The following is an 11,476-nucleotide window of genomic DNA, read 5'->3' on the forward strand; positions in this document are numbered from 1 at the left end:
TCAATGGACACCCCTTCATTTTCCAATTTTTTGCCACTACAAAGAGCATGGCTATAAATATTTTTGTACTAGACTTTTTCCTTATTGTCTCTTTGGGGTATAAACCCAGCAGTGGTATTTAAATGGATATAAATATCCATTTAAAGCCCTTTGTGCATAATTCCAAATTGCCCTCCATAATGGTTGGACCAATTCACAACTCCACCAATAGTGTATTAGAGTCTCAATTTTGTCATATCCTCTCCAACATTTATCACTTTCCTTTTGCTGTCATATTGGCCAGTCTGCTAGGTGTAAGGTCACTGTAAACTATAAGGGGGAGAAATGAGTAAGGGGTAAAAATAAAAGGTTGGACTAAATTATTTAGGAGTAGGATTGCTGGGGGGAGGGAGGGATTAAGTACTTAATTCCAAAAGAAAGATTCAAGTCAGAATGACATTTATGGTAATTTATTTACAAATAGGAAGAGAGAGTGAAAGTAAGAAAATCAGAGAGAGGATAGGGCAAGATATCTAACCTAACAGGCTAAGTATTTTGCTCCTGGCCCAGGCTCAACCCCAGCAGGGCTAATTAGTACTCAGCCTGAGGGGCCTCAACCTTGAGCTGGGGGCGGAGGCTGGTGATGAATAAAGCAAGGGCTTGGCTGGGAAGCCTCTCCCAAGAGGAAAGGCCTCTCCTGAGGCTAGTACCTTCAGAAAATCCAGGAAAGGGGTCAGTCTTTTTCATTCACCCATGTGGTAGTTCTAAGAAGTAGAAAGCAGTCCAAGGTCCTCAGCCAGAGTTCCTCCAAGGTCCAGTTCAAGGTGAAAGAGTTGTTTTAATTTGCATTTCTCTAATCGGGAGGGATATAGAATACTTTTTCATGTGCTTATTGATAGTTTTGATTTTATCATGTTAAAACTGCTGATTCATGTCCCTTGACCATTTGTCAACTGGGGAATGGCTTGATTTTTTTGTAAATTTGACTTAGTTCCTTACAAATTTGGGAAATTAAACCTTCATCAGTACCTTGCAACTTTACTAAAGTTTTTTGTTATTTCCACTAGTCTTTTAGTTGGTTTTTCAGGATTCTTTTAGTATACCATCATATAATCTGCAAAGATGTGGAATTGTCTTGGATCATTGCATGGATCAGAATAGTTGTCTATTTTCTTCATTTCAGGTCATATATAAGGCTTCCCAGGTTTTCTGAAGCCATCTCTTTTGTAATTTCTAGCACAATAATATTCTATCACAATCATATTCTGTAAATTATTCAACCATTCTCCAATTGATTTCCAATTCTTTTCCACCACAAAAAGAACTTTTATAAATATTTTTATACATTTAGATTTTGACCTAAGAATAGTATTGCTGGGTCAGAGTATGCACAGTGCTGTAGTTCTTTGGACAGAGTTCCAAATAACTAATTTTTCAGAATGGTTAGACAAGTTCACGACTCCATCAACAGCAGATTAATATATCTATTTTTCCACATCCCTTCTAGCATTTGTCATTTTTTTTCTGTCATGTTAGTCAATCTGTTAGGTATGAGGCAGTAACTCAGAGTTGTTTTAACTTGCAATTCTCTAATAATTAGTGATTGAGAGCATTTTTTTTATTTGACTATAGAAAGCTTTGATTCCTTCTTCAGGAGATTAACTATTCTTTTTGAAAAGATCAAAATTAATATTACCTCAAGTTTCTACTACATTGATCATACAATGTAACTGATTTTTTGCTATTTTTTTTACAACTGAGTCTACATGTGCCCAAAGCCACCTTTCTATGTCCTTGAGTTGAGCTCAAGAATTCAGATTTTCCTCTGAGATGGTTTAAAGTTGTAATTAAAAGAAAATTTCTTATACCTCACACCTTTAGCTCCTGGAATTCCAGGACATCTGTTTGCTATTTTTGAAGGTTTACAAGCCTATCTTCATGTAATTAGGTTTTGCTGTTTTGTTTTGTTTTTTAATTTCCTCTAGGGAGACAGGAAGTTTATAAATTTTGATCTCTTACCAAAGATTACAAGATATGGGATGGGTCACATAAAATAATATCACTTAATTGACAGAGAAAGATGTGTTACTAGCCCCACATGGATTTGAGCCCATTTTCTTTGAATATTGATCATGTTTTCCCCATCATAATGAGGCTATCTATCCTCTAACCAAACCATCGGCAACCTTTTTAGGCCGTGAGAGCCATAAATGCCTGCAGAAGGAGGAGGATGGAGGTGGAAGGTGCTGGAATGTGGGGAATGAAGGGCCCCCTGGGGCACATCCTAGGGCTCTGCCTGGACTGGCCAGTTGGGAGCTGGAGCCAGATATGGCTCGAGAGCCATGCGTTGCCGACCCCTGCTCTAACCAGTCAAATTGTCTTCCTCATCAACCCAACTCTGTATTTCCCAAAACTATATGAAGCCTAAAAAACCCTACTTCAGGGTCTTTGGTTATTGAAAGGCCACAGACCCAACTTATTGATTACTGCTAGCCTGTTTAATAAATTAGTTATACTCAGACCATTGTCCCTCACTTTACCTTAATTTTCAAATATAACAATAAACTTTGATCATTTATCAATTGGGTAATGGATCTTATTTTTACAAATATGGCCCAATTATTTATATATTTAAGAAATGAGGCCTTTATCAGAAAAACTTACTGTCAGATTTTTCCTGTTTCCTACTTTCCTACTAATTTTGTCTACTTTCATTTTATATATGCAAAATTTTTTAAATTTATCACACAGTATTGGTTTTAAGACAAAAGGTAAGAATTTAAAAACAAAACAAAATAAACTAAAAAGGATCGATACAGTATCAGTTCCAAGGCTACAGAATGGGGAGACTTCCAGGTTAAGATGACTGCGGAGTAGAAGCAGCATGCTTAATCTCTCATAACTCACATAAACATGACTCCTCAAAAGGACACAAAAACCAAATCCAGATGAATGAAGGGACCCCACAATAGGGCACAGCATTGAAGATACATGGGATTTGGACATTTCCATGCTATAAGGGGGGGTGAAATAGCTCTCACTAAAACGCAAGCTGATCAACCTCCCCCCCCCCCACACACACACACCACCTACAATGCCAAAGCCAGCACACAAGAGTTAGAGCAACCTTGGGGCATTCATTAAGCTCTTGGCAGCTACCTGGGATCACCAGGGCCTGCTCCTGAGAGCAGTAAGACTTAAGACCCCAATAAGCTAAAGATCATGGACTTTGAACGTAGACCTTGAGCACAGACCTTGAGCACCCCTGGATGGGGACCTTGGTTGGGGAACTAGTGCGGATGGGTGCTTGACTGTGGAAGCAGTGCCCTGAGACTCTTAAAGGAGTTTCGGGAAGAGGAGCAAGCAAGGGGACCACCAGGAGGCCTGAACCTAAGAACAGCTAGACTTGAGACCCCAGGAGCCTAAAGAGCACAAACCTTGGGCACCAGGATAAAGCTGAGAGGGGGCAGCACTGTGCTGTGGCTCAGGCAAAAACTGCTCCACACCTCGATAGACAGAGAGCCTGCCTGCCTCACCCAGACTTCTGACTGAGAAAGATAAACAGCATAATAATAATGGCAAGCCATGCCCAAGAACCTCCAAAGAGAAAGATCAAGAAGAAAGCTTTAACACTCCATAACTTTTACACAGAAAAAATTCAGACAGCAGAGCAGACAGCAGAGGAGAATAAACAAGAAATCCCATCCAAACCTTCCCCCCAAAATGAAAATTGGCTACAAGCTCTTGAAGAGTTCAAATCTGAGATCATGAGAAAGATGGAAGAGATTTGGCAAGAAAAGTGGGAAATAGCTCAAGGAAATTAACAGTTTAAAAGACAGAAACTCCCAATTGGAGAAAGATGCCCCCAAATCAAAAGAATTGATAAGCAAATTGGAGACCAAAATTAAACAGCTGGAAAATAGGATAGACCAAACCGAAAAGGAAAATCAAAAGATTATAGCAGAAAACCATTCTCTAAAGAGGCGGGTTAGGTAATTGGGGTTAAGTGACTAGCCCAGGGTCACACAGGAAGGCAGTATGTGATGCTAGATTTGAACCTATGACCTCCCCTCTCCAGGCCTGGCTCTCTATCCAAGTGAGCTACCTAATTGGCCATATGATAAATACTGATAGATAAAACCCACATAAAAGCACTTTATAGGGTCCTCAATAATTTTTAATAGGACAAAGGAGTCCTGAGACCAAAAAGTTTGAGAATTGATTTTTTGAGATTGGAGACTATTTTTTCATCAACACAAACTACAATGGGGTGAAGAAGGCCATCTGGTTCTCTATTGGAAAGAGAAGGAGTATATTCCATTGATTATCTCCTAGACTTGTTAGAGAAAGAGAGTCATGGGAATTGAAAGTGCAAACAAGTTAAAGCCTAGGGAATTTGGCAATTGAAAGTACTGTGGGATCTGTAGAATTGAGTTGTTGGGGATTTCTATTTCCTTGGGGGTAATTTGAGTACTGAATATTGTCACAGATACTGGTCCATTTTCTTTCAATTTTCAGTTTTGCTGGTGTTTAATTATTAATAGCAGTGTGGCAGCATATTGAGGCCATCCCTATTCCCTCTTTAGGCTGCATATCTCAAAATAATACTAGGAAAATATTTTTTTTATTAAGTCCTTGGTCTCACCTAAATGAGAAATCCTTATCAGTCTTTCTTTAACTGTTGATTCTGAAACAAAGCCTATTCTAAGTCACCTTTCGCCTCATCAATGTTGCAGCCATTTTCTGAGAGATTAAAAAAGGAGAGGTGAAAAGGCCTCTAGTGTGTATGGGATATTGCATATTTTTTCAGACTTTTGCTATATAATGATCAGTTTTGCCTCTTCTTTTTTTCTTTAAAAAACATTTGTTGGGGGCAGCTGGGTAGCTCAATGGATTGAGAGTCAGGCCTGGAGACGGGAGGTCCTAGGTTCAAATCTGACCTCAGACACTTCCCAGCTGTGTGACCCTGGGCAAGTCACTTGACCCCCCAATGCCTACCCTTACCACTCTTCTGCCTTGGAGCCAAGACGGAAGGTAAGGGTTTAAAAAGAAATTGTTATATAAGGTGACTCTCTTGGGAGAAAAAGGAAGAGAGAGAATGGGGAAAATTGGTGATATAAAAAAATGACATCAATAAAAATGTCTTTTTTTTAAAGAAGCTCTAATGGATAAACGTGGCAACCAGATTTAGAGTGGGATTGTTTTCATCTAATTAAGAGGCAAGTAGGTTGCATAGTGATCTCTGTTCAAATTGGGCTTTAGACACTTAGTAGCTATATGATCCAGGACAAATCACTTAAAATCTACTTGTCTTAGTTTCCTCATCTACTGTACTATAAGGATAAAAGCACCTATTTCTAAGTGTTGTTGTGATGATCAAATGAAAGAATAATTGTAAAGCACTTAGCACAGTTCCTGGAACATAGTAAGTACTATATAAATATTAGGTATTATTATTCATTGAGATAGAAGATTCTAGGTTCGGCTCCTAGCTGGCTCACCAATTAAATGTTATAGAGAAAATGAGTAAATCTTTAATCTTTTGGTTAAAAGGAGGGATAAAGGTGAGGAGGTGATAGGAGGAGGAATGAAGGGGATGGCTGAATGTAGGGAAGGAAGGAATGAGGTGGTATATTGGATGTAAGGGAATTTTCAAAATTAACTTATTTTAATAGATCAAGTCAGTGTTGTTGTAATTGGATTCAATACCTTCTTATCAATCCTTTCTTTTAGAGGTTCATAGTCTATTATAGATAGCTGATTCTGAAAAAATTCACATAATGATAGCCAATTATTTCTTGTACTTAAGAGTAAATTTTTTTTATGTTGTTTGATGCTAGTCATATGTGGTGTCTTTCAACTCTTCTTGAAGAAAGTATCCATGGTATGTGGACATAAGGCTTGTGAATAAGCCATAATTTACAAATATTTTATTTCTTTCATTTCTTAGTACTCAACCATATTTTCAATGTTTTTCACCATTCTTCCCTGTGATAAAGAAGTCACCAACTATCAAAATAAATACTGTTGACTTAGGAACATGAGATCATAGATTTCTGGTTATAGATCATCTCCTCTAATCTCTTCAGTTTATAACTTAGAAAACTGGAATTCAGAGAAGTTTAAATAACTTGCCTGAGGTTTCTTGGTAAGCAGGAGAAACAGTCTTCAAAATAGGTCCTATGATTCTAAGAGCAGTATTCCTTGAAGGATCTTGTCAAACTCTTTGTAGAATTTCTATTGTTTCTTCTTAATTTTTTGCAACTAATGTTAGCTCACAGGCTAAAATTGCTTTTAAAAGAGTAAATAAAATGACCAAGTGCCCCAATATTTCTTGTTGCTTTGAGGTACAGAAAAAATCAATTTATTTCTTTATTAATTTTGCTGAGAACTTGTGAGATATATTTACATTTAGTTTCCCATGATACCTTATTGTTTCACTTATAGGTAAAAAATATATATATGATTCAGTCCATTAGATTGTTTATTTATTAAAATAGTTTCATGTTTAGAATATCACTATTTAAATTAACTTTCAGATGATATAAAAAAAGATTTTTCTGTCCTTTCTGCTGTTCTATAATGTCATTTCCTACTTTTGTCTGTTTTAAGATCACCATAACCAAAGAATTTGTCACCTAATAAGTGGCCAATATAATGGTCATGAGTATATCTTTGTATTTGTTCTTCTTACATTCAGAGATACTAGCCATTGTTTGTTGTCAAGTCTTTAAAGACTTTCCAGTTTGGTAGAACCTATAAAACGTGGGATCTCCTGGTATAACTTTTGAAAATCTGTGGTTGTTTTCATGCCATAATGAAACATCAGAGTAGACCTTTTGTAGAGATCCCACTCTCTCCACTATTTAGTTTCTTTTAATGCTCTGGTGAAAATACTGGTGCAGTCTGTCTCTAATCAATTCAGATGTTCCCTACACAGGCCCAGTATCTTAGGAACATCCAAAAGAGATAGTACAAAATGCCCATTTTGCCTCTGGGTCTCACAATGTTAGGTCCCCTACTATTCTGATAATTTGAAATGGTAGAAATTGTTTAAAGTTTCTCAAGGACACTTCATATGCAAACTTTTCTATTCTCTCCAAATTTCCACTTTTACCAATGTGTTCTCAATCACATCAAAGTGATATTGCCTTTGGGTTCTTGACTATTATCCCACTTTGCTAATTAGAGAGCTCAACATTTTCTATTTTCCATAATTCTACTTCTTACCCTATCTACCAATTAGAAACAGTATACTTATAATTAAAACCAGCCTCAACATTCTATAAACAATGTTGTTGTTGTTCTTCCCTCTTCCCTCCCCCAAAGGTTTCCTACAGCTTTTGGAATTATGGAATTATAGTTGGGAACAATGATTAACAAGGAGAACTAGCAGTTGTGGGCAGTTTAAATTGATATCTTTGAAAAAACAGCAAGAATAAGGAAGTAGTTTGGAACAGTAGTGAGAGCATTAAATTTTGATTTAAGAGACTTGTGGTATTTTGGATATGTCATTTCACCTTCAAGGGCTTCAGTTTCCTCATTTGTAAAATGCAAGGGGTAGACTAGATAATAGCTAAGATCCAAGCTGTGTAACCCTGGGCAAATCACTTGACCCCCATTACCTACCCTTACCACTCTTACCACACAGTATTGACTCCAAGACGGAAGGTAAGGGTTTAATTAAAAAAATTTTTAAAAAATAGCTAAGATCATTTTTAGATCTAAACTCTATGGCCTTATTTTACAGCTTTCTGCTTTGTGTATTCTATGTTGCACAAGAAACTGGATTATTCCCAATTTCTCTTCCCTTCACCCTTTTCTATACTATTGTTTAATGCACTTTTTCTCATGGAATGCACTTGACCTCTCTCTCCTCCTCTTTCCACTCTCTGTCTCTACCTATTGAAATCATTTCCATCTTTCAAGGCCCACCTCCATGAAGTCTTCTCTGATTTTGGATCTAGTTCTAAATTGTGTGATCCTAAAGAATGTAAGATGAAGCTTTAGAATGGCATTTGGAAGTGGGAAGTTGGGAGGGGGTGGATAAAGATGATAGTTTAGAATAACAGTTGGGAGTAGGTGGTTAGAAATGCAAGTAGATATTTGAAGAAAGGAAATTGCCAACTGAGTTATATTGGGCAGGACCTTGCAAACTTTTAGATATGTTATCTCCTCTACTTGTCATTGTGTGAAGGAGGTTCTGATGCTTTTCATTTTCTTTCTTAATTAAAACAATAACATCCTTTGAAATGACTCAAGTATTTATTAGTGTATCTAATAGCTCTCCATAAAGAACTATACATTTAAGGATGTATGTTAAAAACACATATGTAAAAGGCATCAGTATGTATTATTTACTTATTAGCTCAATGTATAGGCATAGAGGACACAAATAGAAGTCACCTAATGCTATTAATTGGTTTTGTGAAAGTATGATAACTAAGTCAAATGATTTTACAACAAGAATTAGGTAAAGAAATTAGTAAAGAATTGTAGATTTTAGAGCTAGACGAGACTTTTGAGATGTAGTCTAACTCTCTTATTTGTATACTGAAGCCCAAGGTCACAAAGGAGTAGAAGAGCTGGGAATAAAATGTAAGTAGAAAAGCTCCATATCCAGTGTTCTTTCTACTACATTACCTTTTTCTTATTGAGATAATCTTATACATGACTAATTACCATAATAAAAAATTTATTAATGGCTATAGCAAAATGATGTTGCTCAGGACAATATTATATGAAGTGCATTATAATTATTTTTTTCTAAGGGTTAGGGCACACATGGGAGAATAAAGCATGTATCTTTTATTTGATATGTCATATATTATATCTTGAGCCTAAAATGGCAAAGATTAGACTGAGATGAATTGAGTTATGAATAACTAATATAATAATTTAAGATCTTTGAAGTATTTTCCATTTATTACATGATTTAATCCTCATACCAGCTCCGTAAAGGAATTTGTAGGTGTTATTCCAATTTTATAAATGAGAAAATGGCTGCAGAAAGCAAATTGATACATTCATGGCCACACAGCTGGTAAGCTCCAGAGTTAGGATATGAACTCAGATATATTTAATTATAAATCTAGTAGCATTTCATGGCTATCATAGATGTAAATATGTCAGGAATAGCCTCTAACATGCAACCTACTCTCTTTATTTACATAAAAATACACCTTTATTTAAAAAAAATATGTAAGTGGATAAAATACCAATTTCTATTATAAACAAAGTGAGACAAATTACAGCAAGATGTTGTAATCACACTTAGGTACGATTTAAGTATCCTTGTTATCAAGGTAACCATTACTCAGATTTTCTCATTTAAATCATTTGTGTGTGTGTTTGTGTTTGTTTGGTAAAGATTATCTCATCCACGGGCTGTCTCAGGGCTTATTCACAGCTGTGGCTCATCTGTTCTAGACTATTTTCAGCTGATTATCAGCAAACTAAGATTACTCAGTCAGGGCTAATTGTACTCAGTTATTATCCTTCTTATTATACTGAGAACTTATTGCTTTAATAAGCTTACCTTTGTTCTTAAAAAAAAAAGACCTATACCAAATTCAAGGTTACTAGACATTGTTTGTATTGCCAGCTCACTGATAGAATCTCTAAATGGAAATAAATCTTCTCTATCATTACCTCTCTTCCTTTATTAAATTCCACTATCCAGTTTTTTCTCAACCATATATATTCCATTAAAACAGAATATGGTTTTATAGAAATATTTATGTCCTCTTTTTTTTGAATTTTTTAAAACATTTATTAATATTTATATTTTAGAAAAATTAACATGGTTACATGATTTATGCTCTTACTTTCCCCTTCACCCCCCAAAATCCCCCCCTTCCCTTGGCCAATATGCATTTCCACTGGTTTTAACATGTATCATTAATCAAGACCTATTTCCAAATTGTTGATAGTTGCATTGGTGTGGTAGTTTCGATCCCCAATCAAGTCCTCATCAACCCATGTATTCAAGCAGTTGATTTTCTTCTGTGTTTCCTCTCCTGCAGTTCCTCCTCTGAATGTGTGTAGCGTTCTTTACCATAAGTCCCTCAGAATTGTCCTGGGTCATTGCATTGCTGCTAGTACTGAAGTCCATTACATTCTATTTTACCACAGTATATCAGTCTCTGTGTATAATGTTCTTCTGACTCTGCTCCTTTCATTCTGCATCAATTCCTGGAGGTCTTTCCAGTTCACATGGAATTCCTTCAGTTTATTATTCCTTTTAGCACAATAGTATTCCATCACCAGCATATACCACAATTTGTTCAGCCATTCCCCAATTGAAGGGCATGCCCTCATTTTCCAGTTTTTTGCCACCACAAAAAGCACGGCTATAAATACTTTCGTGCAAGTCTGTTTATCTATGATCTCTTTGGGTACAATCCCAACAATGGTATGGCTGGATCAAAGGGCAGGCATTCTTTTATAGCCCTTTGAGCATGATTCCAAATTGCCAGCCAGAATGGCTGGATCAGTTCACAACTCCACCAGCAATGCATTAATGTTCCAATTTGGCCATATCCCCTCCAACATTCATTACTCTCCCCTTCTTTCATTTTAGCTAATCTGCTAGGTGTGAGGTGATACCTCAGAGTTGTTTTGATTCGCATTTCTCTAATTATTAGAGATTTAGAACACTTTCTCATGTGCTTATTGATAGTTTTGATTTCTTTATCTGAAAATTGCCTATTCATTTCTCTTGCCCATTTATCAGTTGGGGAATGGCTTGATTTTTTATACAATTGATTTAACTCCTTGTATATTTGAGTAATTAGACCCTTGTCAGAGTTTTTTGTTATAAAGATTTTTTCCCAATTTGTTGTTTCCCTTCTGATCTTGGCTACATTGTTTTGGTTTGTACAAAAGCTTTTTAGTTTAATATAATCAAAACCATTTAATTTACATTTTGTAATTTTCTCTAACTCTTGCTTGGTTTTAAAATCTTTCCTTTCCCAGAGATCTGACAACTATACTATTCTGTGTTCACTTAACTTATTTATAGTTTCCCTCTTTATATTCAAGTCATTCACCCATTCTGAATTTACCTTGGTGTAGGGTGTGAGATGTTGATCTAAATGTAATCTCTCCCATATTGTTTTCCAAATTTCCCAACAGTTTTTGTCAAATAGTGGATTCTTGTCCCAAAAATTGGGCTTTTTGGGTTTATCATATACTGTCTTGCTGATGTCACTTACCCCAAGTCTTTTCCACTGATCCTCCCTTCTGTCTCTTAGCCAGTACCATACCATTTTGATGACTGCTGCTTTATAGTATAATTTAGTATCTGCTACTGCTAGGCCCCCTTCCTTCACATTTTTTTTCATTATTTCCCTTGATATTCTTGATCTTTTCTTATTCCAAATGAACTTTGTTATAGTTTTTCCTAATTCAGTAAAGAAGTTTTTTGGTAGTTTGATAGGTATGGCACTAAATACGTAAATTAATTTGGGTAGAATGGTCATTTTTATTATGTTAG

Source organism: Gracilinanus agilis, chromosome 5 (genome assembly GCF_016433145.1).
Source record: "Gracilinanus agilis isolate LMUSP501 chromosome 5, AgileGrace, whole genome shotgun sequence".
Lineage (NCBI taxonomy): Eukaryota > Metazoa > Chordata > Mammalia > Didelphimorphia > Didelphidae > Gracilinanus > Gracilinanus agilis.